The sequence below is a fragment of the Piliocolobus tephrosceles genome, chromosome 2 (assembly GCF_002776525.5).
Source record: "Piliocolobus tephrosceles isolate RC106 chromosome 2, ASM277652v3, whole genome shotgun sequence".
NCBI lineage: Eukaryota > Metazoa > Chordata > Mammalia > Primates > Cercopithecidae > Piliocolobus > Piliocolobus tephrosceles.
In genome coordinates, this window is record NC_045435.1 from 60,029,287 (window position 1) to 60,042,167 (window position 12,881).

Here is a 12,881-nt window from a genome sequence, read left to right on the forward strand (position 1 = left end):
ATAGATAGATAGATAGATAGATAGATAGATAGATAGATAGATAGATATGTGGCACTATTGGTTCTACTTCTCTGAAGAGCTCCAACTAACATTTGAGTAACTCAATGCTGTTTTATTGTTATTATTATTATTGACCAAAATGTTATATGTCAGCAAAACAAAATAATCCCACCATGCAATAAAAAGGCATGTGATAATTTTGATTATGTGTTTGGCCTCTAAATTGTTCTGGCTAACCATGAGCCCAGAGAATATGTGAAGTAAAAGGGAAAGTTCATTGGATAGACTTCTAGCCAACATTATTTATAACCTGATATAAAAGTAACACTCGAGTTCACAGTGTACCATATATCACTTAAGAAGTTTATAAAGGTTTTTAAGAATAAAAGGAAGTCAGCTACATTCTTGACTCTAAGCATATGGATATCTGTGAATCTGCCTTGCTCTTCATATTTTTATCCGTGAAGGCCAAAATCAGCATGTATTTCTTATATATTGGTCTTTGTTCAAAATTCAAGTAATTCCAACTAATTCTGCACATATTATACACACCAAAGTGAAAACGAATTTAACAGGAATTTCCCATCTATATTTTTTTCATTTTCCTGGTCTGATTGCAGAGTTTATAACTTTAAAGACTTTTAAATTCAAAATTAACCAACACACAACTTTCAGAGACATGTCTGGATATATTTTTAATAGGATGAGTAAATTAAGGGTCCGCAAGGAGCAAAGTAGAAAACTCAAAGACACTGCATAGCATTTTAGTTTCCTTATAAAAACTGAAAAAGTGGCTATTTTATTTATTGAAGACTACATAAGAAACCACTTCACAACCTAGTGGTTAAAACAACAGCGATTCATTATTTCTCAAAGTTCTGTGGGTTTGCTGGACTATTCTTTGTATCCAGGTAGTGTCACCATTTCACAACTGGACCAAAGACTCCAAGGAAGCCTCTCTTGCATGCCTAGATGAAGACTCTTGGCTGGAGAGTCCTTGTGGTCTCTCTCTTCATGTGGTCTTTCATCTTACGGGTATTCTATAAGCCTCTCTTTTCAGTACAAACCCTGACTTCCTTCCTGCATAGGGTTTGGGTTCCAAGAACATGAAAACAGAAGCTGCTTGGTCTTTGAAGGGCTAAGAATTGGCACAGCTTTACTTCCATCAATTCTATTGTTCAAAAAAAAAAAAAAAAAAAAAATCATGAGGGCAGGTCTCAGTTAGAGAGAAGGAAATAGATACTACTTTTTAAAGGGAGGAATGGCCTGTATATACAAGGAGGGGAGGAATTGTTGGTGGCCATGTTTGGAGATTATCTACCACAGTGAGAATATTACATTATATTTTATAATATATTATTATATATTTATATATATACATTTTTATATTTTCATTTTATATTTTTATAAAGTCTCACAATGAAATATGCATACATTTTGTTCTGTATATTTATATATATTATATATTTCATTCTGAGTATACAAGACTATATATTTTATAAACACTTCCTCAGAATAAAAACATTAGAACTTTTGTTTTCCTGAAAATATAAAATTCAGGAAAATACTCAAGAGTAATTTTTGGGAGCATGTATTATATATGATTTCATTTTTCTGTTATTATTTTACATATTTTCCAATCTTTTTACTTTGCATTTGTACTTTAAAAATTAACAAAACATTGTTTCACTTATTTCCAATTGTGTCAATTGAATATTATGAAAAACAGCTTATGTGAAAAAAAGCACAAAAATTCAGAGTTTGTGAAATTCGGAGCAAATTTTGTCTTGTCATCAAAAGAGAAGATAGTCTAGATTGATGCATATTTTCTCCTTGCCTATTCATTTCCTTCCTGGGTTTCCTGTCTGCCTGATGCCCCATACCTGAATAAGAAAAAATGATGTTTGCCACATACTAGACAGGATGATTATTTCAATGCCTAGGTCTGACTGTATTACTTCATTCTCAAAAATCACCAGTAGCTCCTCTATTTTGTTAAGAATAAAATTCAAAGGCTTGGCATGGGCTGCAGAAACCTCTTGGTCAGCTTCTCGTACTTCTTTAACCTCTTCTGTCACCTGGATCTCTGATCCCCCAGGACTTCAACCTTGGCTTTTTCAGTACCTCACTCCTGCCATATCCCCTCCCCTCATCCACTCTTCTTTCCATGAGAACACTTTCTCCTTACGCGGAACTAGCCTTGCCTACTCATCAATTCCCTGTGGAAGCTTTCACAGACTTTCGTCACTTGGTCATTGCATGCTCTTAAGTACCTGTTCTTTGTGGGCACTTAGATGATATTTTACGTAGCAATTTAATTCAAGTACATTTCCTCAAAATGCCCTAAGATTTGTGAGGACAGTGTGTATCTCTAAGCCATGATACTCCAGAGTTTTAAACGTGGTGGATAGATCCAGAGAGTTACTGAATTCATCAATCATTCAGTGAGGAAAAATGTAATGGATGAGGTGGCCATTGAGTAACTTTTTAGCAGAAAAAAAGTTGATTTACTGCTCAATATGTACAAAGAGTTGAAAATATATCTCTCAATAAAACAGAACAAAACAAAACTAAACTAAAATGCTACCTGTGGTATTGAGTGAGATTGCTTCACACAACTGAAGTTGATTTGTTAGTGAGGATAAGGGCCAGGTAAACAACTTCTTGTTAGCAAACTCAGTCATAGATGCTGTTGTTATTCACCAGTATGTCTCATTCCCCTCTTTCTAGGCATATAAGGAATTTCACTTCTTCACTCACTCTCTTGAGTGTTTTGCTTCAACCAATGAAATGTGAATTCAAGTGAGACGTATCACTTCTGGGTGAAAGTGTTTAGTTGCCACTGAAAGTCTCGAGAACTACCTCTTTACTGAAACTGTGGAAACATGTATTCATATGGTATTATAACACCGCCGTTCTCATAAAGGACAGTTGCCTCACAGTTGTACACAAAGAAATCTTTGTTTCAGACTCCTAAGATTTGGGGTGTGGTTTGTTACTGCAGCATAATGTGTATTAACTTTTTTAATAAGTGTGGTCATTCTAAGCTATAAGTAAAACATATTTGTTTCACGGCTTTAATATTTATTACCAAAATGCCAAAGTTTGAGAGAGAGAGAGAGAGAGATATTGTGTGTGTGTGTGTGTGTGTGTTTTACAGGTGTGAGTTTCACTTTGTTGCCCAGGCTGGTCTTGAACACCTGGCCTCAGATCTAAACCAAACACAAATTTGTTTCTAAAACTCTCTTTGGCAAAGTCAAACACCTTATTTAATTATGTTCTGCCAAAGTCAAATAACATCAAATACTAAAATCATGTGTTATGGTAACTTAAATGCAAGTTAAGACAAAAGGAAGTTCTTTCTTGTTCTGAGCATCTGGAAAAGCAAGTTATATATCTCACATTTTGGGAGGGTTTTTGAAGAAGAAAATATCACACACCTTGTGTATACTTTACCTCTCTGTAATGTATAAATTATTTCTTCATTCAGGGATGATTACAGTTTCTTTTTATCCTAAAACCCATTCCTTGTTCCCCATATGCAGTCCTGAATTTCCCTAACATACCAAATTCCTGAAAAGCCCACAATATAGATTACCTCCAAAACACAGGTCTCAAATACAATTTGTAGTGATGAAATAAATAACTACTTAAATTTCCCGACTGCTTCATCATGGAGTGGATTACCATGGTTGCCAAGCGCAGATACATAAATTGAAGTTTAACATTAATTATCATTTTAATATGTGCTATTTTGTTCACCATTAGATTTAGATGACACTGTAATAGCATACTTGGAATGAGCACAGATGTATTTGAATTTATGTTTCTCTAGTATACTTAGAGTCTACATTCATTAAGCAGGCACTTAATGAGCACACACCACAGGCCAGACGCTGTTGGTGCCGGAGCTAAAAAGTTGATAACATTGGACCTATATTTAGAAAACTTTAAGTTGTAGACTTTCTCATGACTGGACTTGCAATTTAGGACAAACACTGATTTATCTTTAATATGACTAGAACAATAACTGTATACCACTTATAACTATAAAAATGCATTTAGAAACATTAACTATTTCAGTTTTCATCTGACCCTTCTGAGTTTGTGAAAGCCAGGTCAGGTGTTACCAGCTGCACTGTGTACATTTGAAAACCAAGGTTCAAATAATTTATAAAACATTTTCCAAGGTTTCACACTTAAAATATAAGTTAAATGTCTTATAAACTTGAAAAAAAGTGAAAATTACAAGTTATCTCATCGATATATGATGAACTTCCTGAGCATAAGAAAAAATGTAAAATATCAAAGAATAAACAAAAGACAGGGACTGACTTCAGCAAAATGAGCAGACACAAGTGGTTCAAACACTCATGGAATATTTATTCAGGCATGTATTTTCAAAAATGTAATAGAGAGCAATACTGAAATACTGTTATCTGCATATTTGCTTTGTAATCCAATCGGAGAGTAATCACAATTAATAATATTTAGTGTTTATGGGGATGATCACAAAGAGTATTCACCTGCCTGAAAGTACAGAGGGAGTTGTCTCCCTAAAGGACAATTTAGTAATATACACACTCACATTTTTAAAATTTCACAATTTGACCTGGAAATTGTACTACTAGGAATTTGTTTTTAAGAAATAATCAGACACATATTAAAAGATTCAGGTACAAGGATATGTATCATAGCATTGTTCAATAAATTGTGTAAAAGATAACTATCCAATGATAGGTTATTGGTTTGAGTAAACAGGGAACACCCATCTGGTGAAAAATCCTTCAGCATTAGGAGAATATTTAATGATACTTGAGAATGTTTATAAGATGTTAATTAATAAAAACAAGCTATAAAGCAGAATGTATACATTCATCTCAATTTTGTATTTTAAATGCACACATACATACGATTACTGAAATGATGCCATATACAGAGTAATAGAATAACAACCCGTGCATATTTTGTCTTCTCCAAATTTTGTGTAATAAACATATATGATTTCATAATTGGAAAAATGTATTAAACAATATTCTGTTGGTTATTAATTTCCTTCACTTGTTATATACATAGTAATTTACCATGGTTATTAAATAATTTAGTGTAGTTTGCAAATTTTGAACAAATTTTACCATCTTAGTAAATTCACAAGTACTATTCACTTGTTGAAAATGAATAACTTTCAGGTAAAGAGTTGAGTATATGATTAGGAAATTCCATAAACATGTATATAATATGAGATCCTATTTTTGTTAATCCTCTGAAAAACCCAGAATATATCACTATCTATAAAAATAGAGGAATAATTATTATTCTTAGTAAATATATGTTTCTTTTTATTTAGTCTTTTTGGTGCATCTCATTATGCAAGTTTACTAAAATAATCATCTTGGAATGAAATAATTTAAAGGCTTCTCATGCTCATTTCTCAGGTAAGACCTGAAATTAACAATGTTAGCTCCCCCTTCCACTTGGCAGACATGTATATTTAATTGAATTCAAGAATATATATCAGAATGTGAATTTTACAGGAACAGAACTCTTCTCTGCCTTGCTCATAGTTGCATCACCAGTGCCTGAAATAGCATCTATTATATAGCAAGTATTCAGCCAATACTTGTGGAATTTTTACTAGTATATACTGTTGAATAAAATATTATTAATATTGATAATTTAGTGTGTTAAATTATTGATCAGAATTAACTAGAATTTTTGTATGAATTGAAGACAGTTTCATGTAGAAAAAAATCATAAAAGAAAATAATATCCAGGGGTTAATACTCAAAGAATAACATTATTTTTGGATTTCTAAAGATATATGTGAATCTTAAAACTTCAAGATTTTGTTCCATGTTTCTTTGGAAAAATGACTTTTCCTCATAAGTAAAAGGAGCCCCTAATGGTGAAAGCAGTTGGCTCAGGCATTGCGTCTTGTGTGTGTAATTTCTTAAAAACTGCTATTTGGCTTCCTATGTTGAACTACACATAATGAAGAGGTTATTTTTCTTTAAACTCCAGTCTCTCTTTTTCTATGAGAAAGTTGTTGCTGTTTATTGCGTAATCACTCTGTACATCTGCATGACAAAAGACAGAATAAGAGTGACGTCAGTAAAAATAATGCTTTTGCCACCTAAGTGCCCTAAAGAAAGCAGATAGAAAGCTTCCTTCTCTTGTCTACAAACCAAATAGGCACAGTCTGCACAAAGTAACAACAAAAAAGTAACATCGGCACCTCTGAAAAAAATATGTTTTATAACCACCGGCTAATTCTGATAGAACTATTTTCAACATATACTTTTGTGGTAAATTTATATATAGGACTGTCAAAATTCTACCTGTCAGCAACACAGATTCACAACTGAGCATGTTTAGGAATTTACTAACAACATTAAATGCCTAGAAAACACCTTCATGTTCCACTTTTAGAAAGCGCGTTCTATCAAGTCTAGAATAACAGAAACTTCTTCATGTCAACACAACTTAACGGACATTTGTCTTGTTTTGTTTTGTTTTGTTTTTGTAATCTCGCTCTGTCACCCAAGCTGGAGTGCAGTGGCGCAATCTCGGCTCACTGCAAGCTCCGCCTCCCGGGTTCACGCCATTCTGCCTCAGTCTCCGGAGTAGCTGGGACTACAGGCGCCAGCCACCACGTCAGGCTAATTTTTTGGTATTTTTTAGTAGAGACGGTGTTTCACCGTGTTAGCCAGGATGGTCTCGGTCTTCTGACCTCGTGATCGGCCCGTCTCGGCCTCCCAAATTGCTGGGATTACAGGCGTGAGCCACCACGCCCGGCAGGACTATTCTTTAATTTATTCTTAACTCTGCTGATAGAAAATTAGCAGCACACCTGTTTTCCGACCTTCTCTTTCATTTATTGTGCTTTAGTGATTGGGAGACCCTGTTAGATGCCAGAAAGGAAAATCATGTTCTTTCACTAAAAGCTCTATTCCAGCAAGTATATCGCACTCCCATTGTTTAGAAAGATAGCTCAGCAGTCTCCATACAGAGTTCTTTACACAACCACATTAGACATACAAATGTGAGAAACCAAATAAATTAAACTTTGAAACAATATACAAGCAAGTCATTGAAAATAAAATGTCTACATTCTTTTGAGAGCTCATTCATAGTGATAAATTACTAGAAACTTCACCAAATATCTTGTTTGAGTCTCTCCTTCCTGCCTTAAAAGAAGACTTTTAAAAAGGATTTTTAAAAGGAGCCATCTAATATTCTCACTTTTATTCAGCAGAAATCATCTTAAAAAAATGATCCGTTTAACATTCAGCTTGTACTGTGTCACCAGGAATTGCTGTGCTAACAAAGTTTTTGAATAATTGCTTCTACATTTTATGCATTTGCACACCATTAAACTTAAGGAATTAATAGAGCTGCCACTCCCAAAGAATATATAAACTAATAACATCCACTGGCTTGCTTTTCTAACTAAATTCTAGAACTCCCTAACATATTCTCTCACTGGACTAAACCAAGCACTTTAATTTGTTGCAGTAACCTTTGTGGAGCCAATGAAAAGACATATACAATTGGCATTAACCATTTCTTATTAGATTATATACCTGAGACTTGACAATGTTTCCAGAGAAAAAATTAGCAAATGTTCCATTGCCTATAACAAAATAACTCCATGAAACCATGAGAGTACCAGATAAAAATAAAATACCAGTAAGTAAGAAAGTTTGATGACTTTCTAAATGATGGAAAGCAGATGGGAACAAGTCCAGTCAACATGGAAGTATAGGGAAGTACATGGCACCATGCAACGTGAAGCAGAAGGATTTCTTTTCCACTATAGACACATACAAATGCTATATAAGTATAAAAACCCTTTAAGAAGTACACATAACCGAGGTTAAATGTTAAAGAGGTAAGCCCTCAGAGGCACCAAATGGAGAGAAACTCAGATTGGCAAGGAGATTATAAAGTTGGAATAACCTCCCAAAATGGGGGCCTGTGCATGACATAGCTGACCTTATAGAAACCTGGTGATCGGGTAGAAAAAAGAATTCCCAAAAGACAGTCAGAACCCAGAACGTGTACTAAGCTTGGTTGCAGGGCCCAAATTCATTCTGTCTGTTTGGTAAGATAATTTGAAGCCAAAAAATTCACATATAAAATAGTCCAGAACCAGAGATACTTGTAGAGCCACTGTAGAAGCAATAGCAATGCAATGCTAGGCAAAAGCATACACAACTCAAATAATGTTGGTCTCCCATAGAAAACAACATCTGTTGAAAGTAAATTTGTCATAAAAAAGTTATGAGCACCAGGAAGAATGAACCACCATGAGGGAAATCCAGCAGACATAAGTAATAAAGAAATTTGCCTCTAAAAATTAAAATAGTAAAACAATCACAATCTAACTTTAAAATAAACTTACTGAAATTTTTTCAACAGCTTAAGAATGGGAGAGAAACTATTAAGAATAAGCAGAATAGCAGGATAATTTTTAAAAGAACAATATAATTATAGAAATTAAAACTATTTTTTTAAAATAAAAGTATAAAATACAGATGGGTAGAAATTACACTGACTGCAACACCAGAAAATGAACGAAATGAAAAGAAATCAAAGACAGAAGCCTAGAAATAATGAATTAGCATTCCTGAAGGAGAAAATAAAAGGATTTAAAAGATGCAAGATTGAAATATATAATAGCTGAGAATTTTTCAGAATCAAAGAAAGATTTAGGAGCTTGCAGAGGCCTCACTGAGATACATTTGAAACAACTCCACAACTACTCATATTGTAGTGAACTTGAAGAAATCAATGACAAAGAGAAATTCTTAAAATCTGTCTGAGTGAAAAGAGGAATATATCTTCAGAATTGTGATAATTGAATCATAAACAGTCCCCTCAGGAGCACAATTATATTCCAGAAGATGATGGAACAGAATATGCAAAAATTGTTGAGAGAAAAGTATCATCCACATAGAGTGCTCTGACAAACTACAGTATTATTTTAGAATGTGACTAACGTAAGCTATTTTCAACAAATAATTTTTTAAGGGAGTTTAAAACAATTTTTGAATGACCTTAAAATGGTCTTCAGAGAACAAGAAAAGAATCTAGGATATGCACATAAATAGCAAGAATATGGTAAATAAAGAACTCAGGAAATCACGTCATAAGTCTAAAAAAACCTTGACAAAAATATTGGGGGCAGTTTAAAAATAAATAGTGCAAATATGAGCACTGGGAGAAGTATCTTGGAGTAAATTTCAACAAGTCATTGTCCTGTTTGTGAAGATATACTCTCTTTAGTCTTTATTTGAAAATATAAAAGTATATTTTATGTTAAAATAGTTATTTACTAAAATATGATAATGGGAGTATACCATTTTTAACTAGTAAAAGATGAAAAAATGAATAAAGAATATTTGCTCAAACCAATGAAACATTGATTATTGAAAAACACTTTTCTTGAATATAAAATAAGAAATAAGTCTAACTTGATCAACGTCATAATAGGTGCAGATGAATTAAGTACATTTGTTGAAAGAGAGGAATTCTGAGATCAGAAATAACAAACATGAAATTGTTGACAGGCAGCACAGACTTGATATTCTTAATGAAAATCTCACTTAATGTGTGTAAGTTTTCTATGCATGTGATAATAGAACACTGCGATAGTGAATATTTTCAATAAATTAAATAACCCTCAATAAGAGAATGAATAATAAGAGTACAAAATACATAAGGTGAAATATATCCTAGAACTGTATTTATTTATAAGAATGAGTCTAAATAGTCTAATACGGAATGAGTTACACTAGTTAAATAAGTTTGTTTTCAGTATGATACCATTTCCATAATGTTTTAAAACAATATTTTATATATGCTTACACATATAAAAATTATATATAAATATACAATTCATAGTAATGTAGAGTGAGGAATGGAGTAGGTAGAGTTACAATGTAGGCCCTTATTATATATTACATTAATATTTTCATTTTGTGAATACTGAAAATGTTCAATCTCCAATAAAATTTAGTGTTTGGTAATTCTGAGGGATGGGAATTGGTAATTATTAAATTTAATCCTTCCTTCAATACTTAAAATTTCCCACTTTACCAAAAAATATACATATATATGTGCATTACTGCCAAAAGAATTCAGACTTATGTAACACCTAAAATTTTCTTGTGAAAGTGTGAAAATAGGAAAAACTGCCCATCTTTTAAAAAATGGAGTCAGCAGACAAGATGTTGAGTTTATAGATTCTGCAATAGAAGTCAAATATATTATTCAAATGTATAATGATGGCCAGAAGGAAAAAATTACAATAAAATCAACTATAGAAAACATTTCTGTGAAATGAGACAGGAAATGGTGGAAAGGTCTTTTATTTTTTATTTTACTGTCTTCTCTGTAATTTCAAATTTTACTGTTGTTTCCAGGTGCATCCATTACTTTATTAGGGCATTATCATAAAAAAGAACAACAACAACAACAACAACATAAAACAACAGGAAAGAAATGTACAAGTATTTGTGATGTTTTTCTTTGAAGAAAGAAATTCTGGCTTATTTGTTCTCATGCTTTTCTGTTCATTGCTTTTATAATCAGAAAATTAAATATACCCTTTTTCTTGATCAGGTCCAATTGCTCGGTGTATACAGAAATACCGTTTCTATTTTTAATCTAGTTGGATCCAGGGACCAGCATCTCTAGATCTTCTCACCATTTTCCCTGAGCTCTATTTTAATATCCACTTATGATTTACACTCCAAATTTAATTCTCTACTAAATACCCAATACAATTGATTAGATGACAATTGTAATTTTATTCTTTTCATTGTTTTATATTATTTTTACCCAATTGATCCCAAGGCTCATATATAAATGTTATAATAGTAATAATACTATAACAATAACTAAACAACTAACACATAGAGTGCTTATTAATTGTCAGGCTTTCTTCCAAGGTTGTTTACATATTTACCTGCTGAGTTATCTTGATAATACTGCAAAGTCAGTATTAATATTATCTCCACTATGAATGGGGAAACTGAGGTATAAAGAGGCTAAGAAACTTGCCTGAGACCACAGAGCTATTCTGTGGTAGATATAGGGAAGGAAAGCTACAATGGGTGGTGCTTCAGCTCAAGAGCTTGCCTCCTGAATCTTGCTCTCACTATCATTTTATTGACATTGAGAAAATGCGATTCGTTTTTTAGTAAGATCATTAGTTTATTAGAACACTTCATAGGACACATCATGTTCTTTTACTGCCTCTTTTAAGGATTTGAGATCTAAGGAAAATCATTTATTTATTCGTTCATTTATTCATTTAATTGTAAATCTAATACATGTAAGTTTTATACTCAGTGTACTTTCAAAAAGAATTTGAGTCTACAGATTTTGATTCATGTTACTATGATGTAAAGTTTCTGTAAATTACCTTAGGACTCATTGCAATAAGTTAAGTAGGCCACAGACTTCATCAATATAGACTAATAGGAGACATTATCAGAAGGCATGCCCAATGACTCTGTTTTTTCCTCTACTATGTCCTGTGTTATGTCTTTACCATAATAAATGTTTAATACTACAACACACCATGCAGATTAACTCAGTTTTAACTAGAATAGCTTTTTTCAATATGAATACTGACAATAACAACATTCTAATAAAATTTTCATTCAAAGAATTCTTCCAAACTGAAAGACTGCTACTTAAAACTCCTTAAATAAAGAGATTTTTTTATTTCCTCTATTGTCCCAGAGAAAAAATAAGGAGAAATACAAAAGGTAGCAGTGATAGTGGTGGGGATAAAAAACAAAGCAAAAAACCCTCTGTCTTCAATGAAAATGTTAGTGGACACAACCCCAAAACACAACTTGAAGCCCATTTCCATTGCTGCCAAATGCTAAAAATCATGGACTTTTGGGAGATATCAGAGAAAACTGGTAAGTACTTTCTTTTTCTCTTACTTTCAGAGGATACAGATTGCCCAAAAACCTGCCAGCTGAGGAAATTGCTAGAGTGTTGAGAGAAGGAAACATGTATTTACAACATCACAATACAGAAGGTTGTGCCTTAATAGGTTTACTATAAGCTATACTATTCATTCAAGTGGCAAACAAGAGAATAAGTGGTTCTCAAGTAAAGAAGATAACCAATCTGTCAATTAAAATTGAAAAGAAATTTGGATATGAAAGATGTGGAAAGCAGATAAATGAGATACAACATGTACACAATTGGTGATCCTGAAGAAAAGAAAGAAGCAATTTGGCCACGCTTGGTTAAGGGACAAAAAAGAAATAGTACAACAACAAATTCTGAAATAAAAGAATCTTAAATCAATGGGGCAAACCTCAAAAAATGTTAATGAAAATGGAACAAATCCAGGAATATTCTGTACACACACACACACACACACAACAAAAGAATCACGTAGGCATTTATTAGAAAAAAAGCAAGTCACGTACAATGACGGAAACTGCAGACATACCTAAAAATGTTGCAAAACAACTTTCAATATGGAAAGGGTCTCCAAAAATGCTTAAACATTTACACATTTCCAAAATAAAAAATTGAGCTTAATCCAAGAAAGATAATGTATCTTGCATGTCTAAGGCAAAAGCAATACATGTTCAAGTATGCAAACTCACAGAAAATATAGCACCTGTGACTATTTCTTTGGTACTACTACTTAGTGAAATCTAACAACCCAAAAGATAATTAAAAGTAAAGAACGCAGGAATGGTGAATTGGGTAGTAAAAGCCTGTTGGTAAAGAATAATTCCTTTCAATTTTGAAATAAGTTTAGTCTAAGATCGTGGGAATTCAGCCAGAATGTACATACTCTATAATGCAAAACTGATGTAGTTTAAATTCAGGTAGTATGG

At 32.7% G+C, this 12,881-nt stretch overlaps 1 protein-coding gene across 11 annotated transcripts in view; it reads right to left on the reverse strand.

Annotated features, from left to right (window-relative positions):
• The window catches only part of CNTN6 (contactin 6), a 307,467-nt gene that overhangs the window by 291,342 nt on the left and 3,244 nt on the right, over positions 1-12,881 (reverse strand). The gene's annotated exons all lie outside the window — the stretch shown is intronic.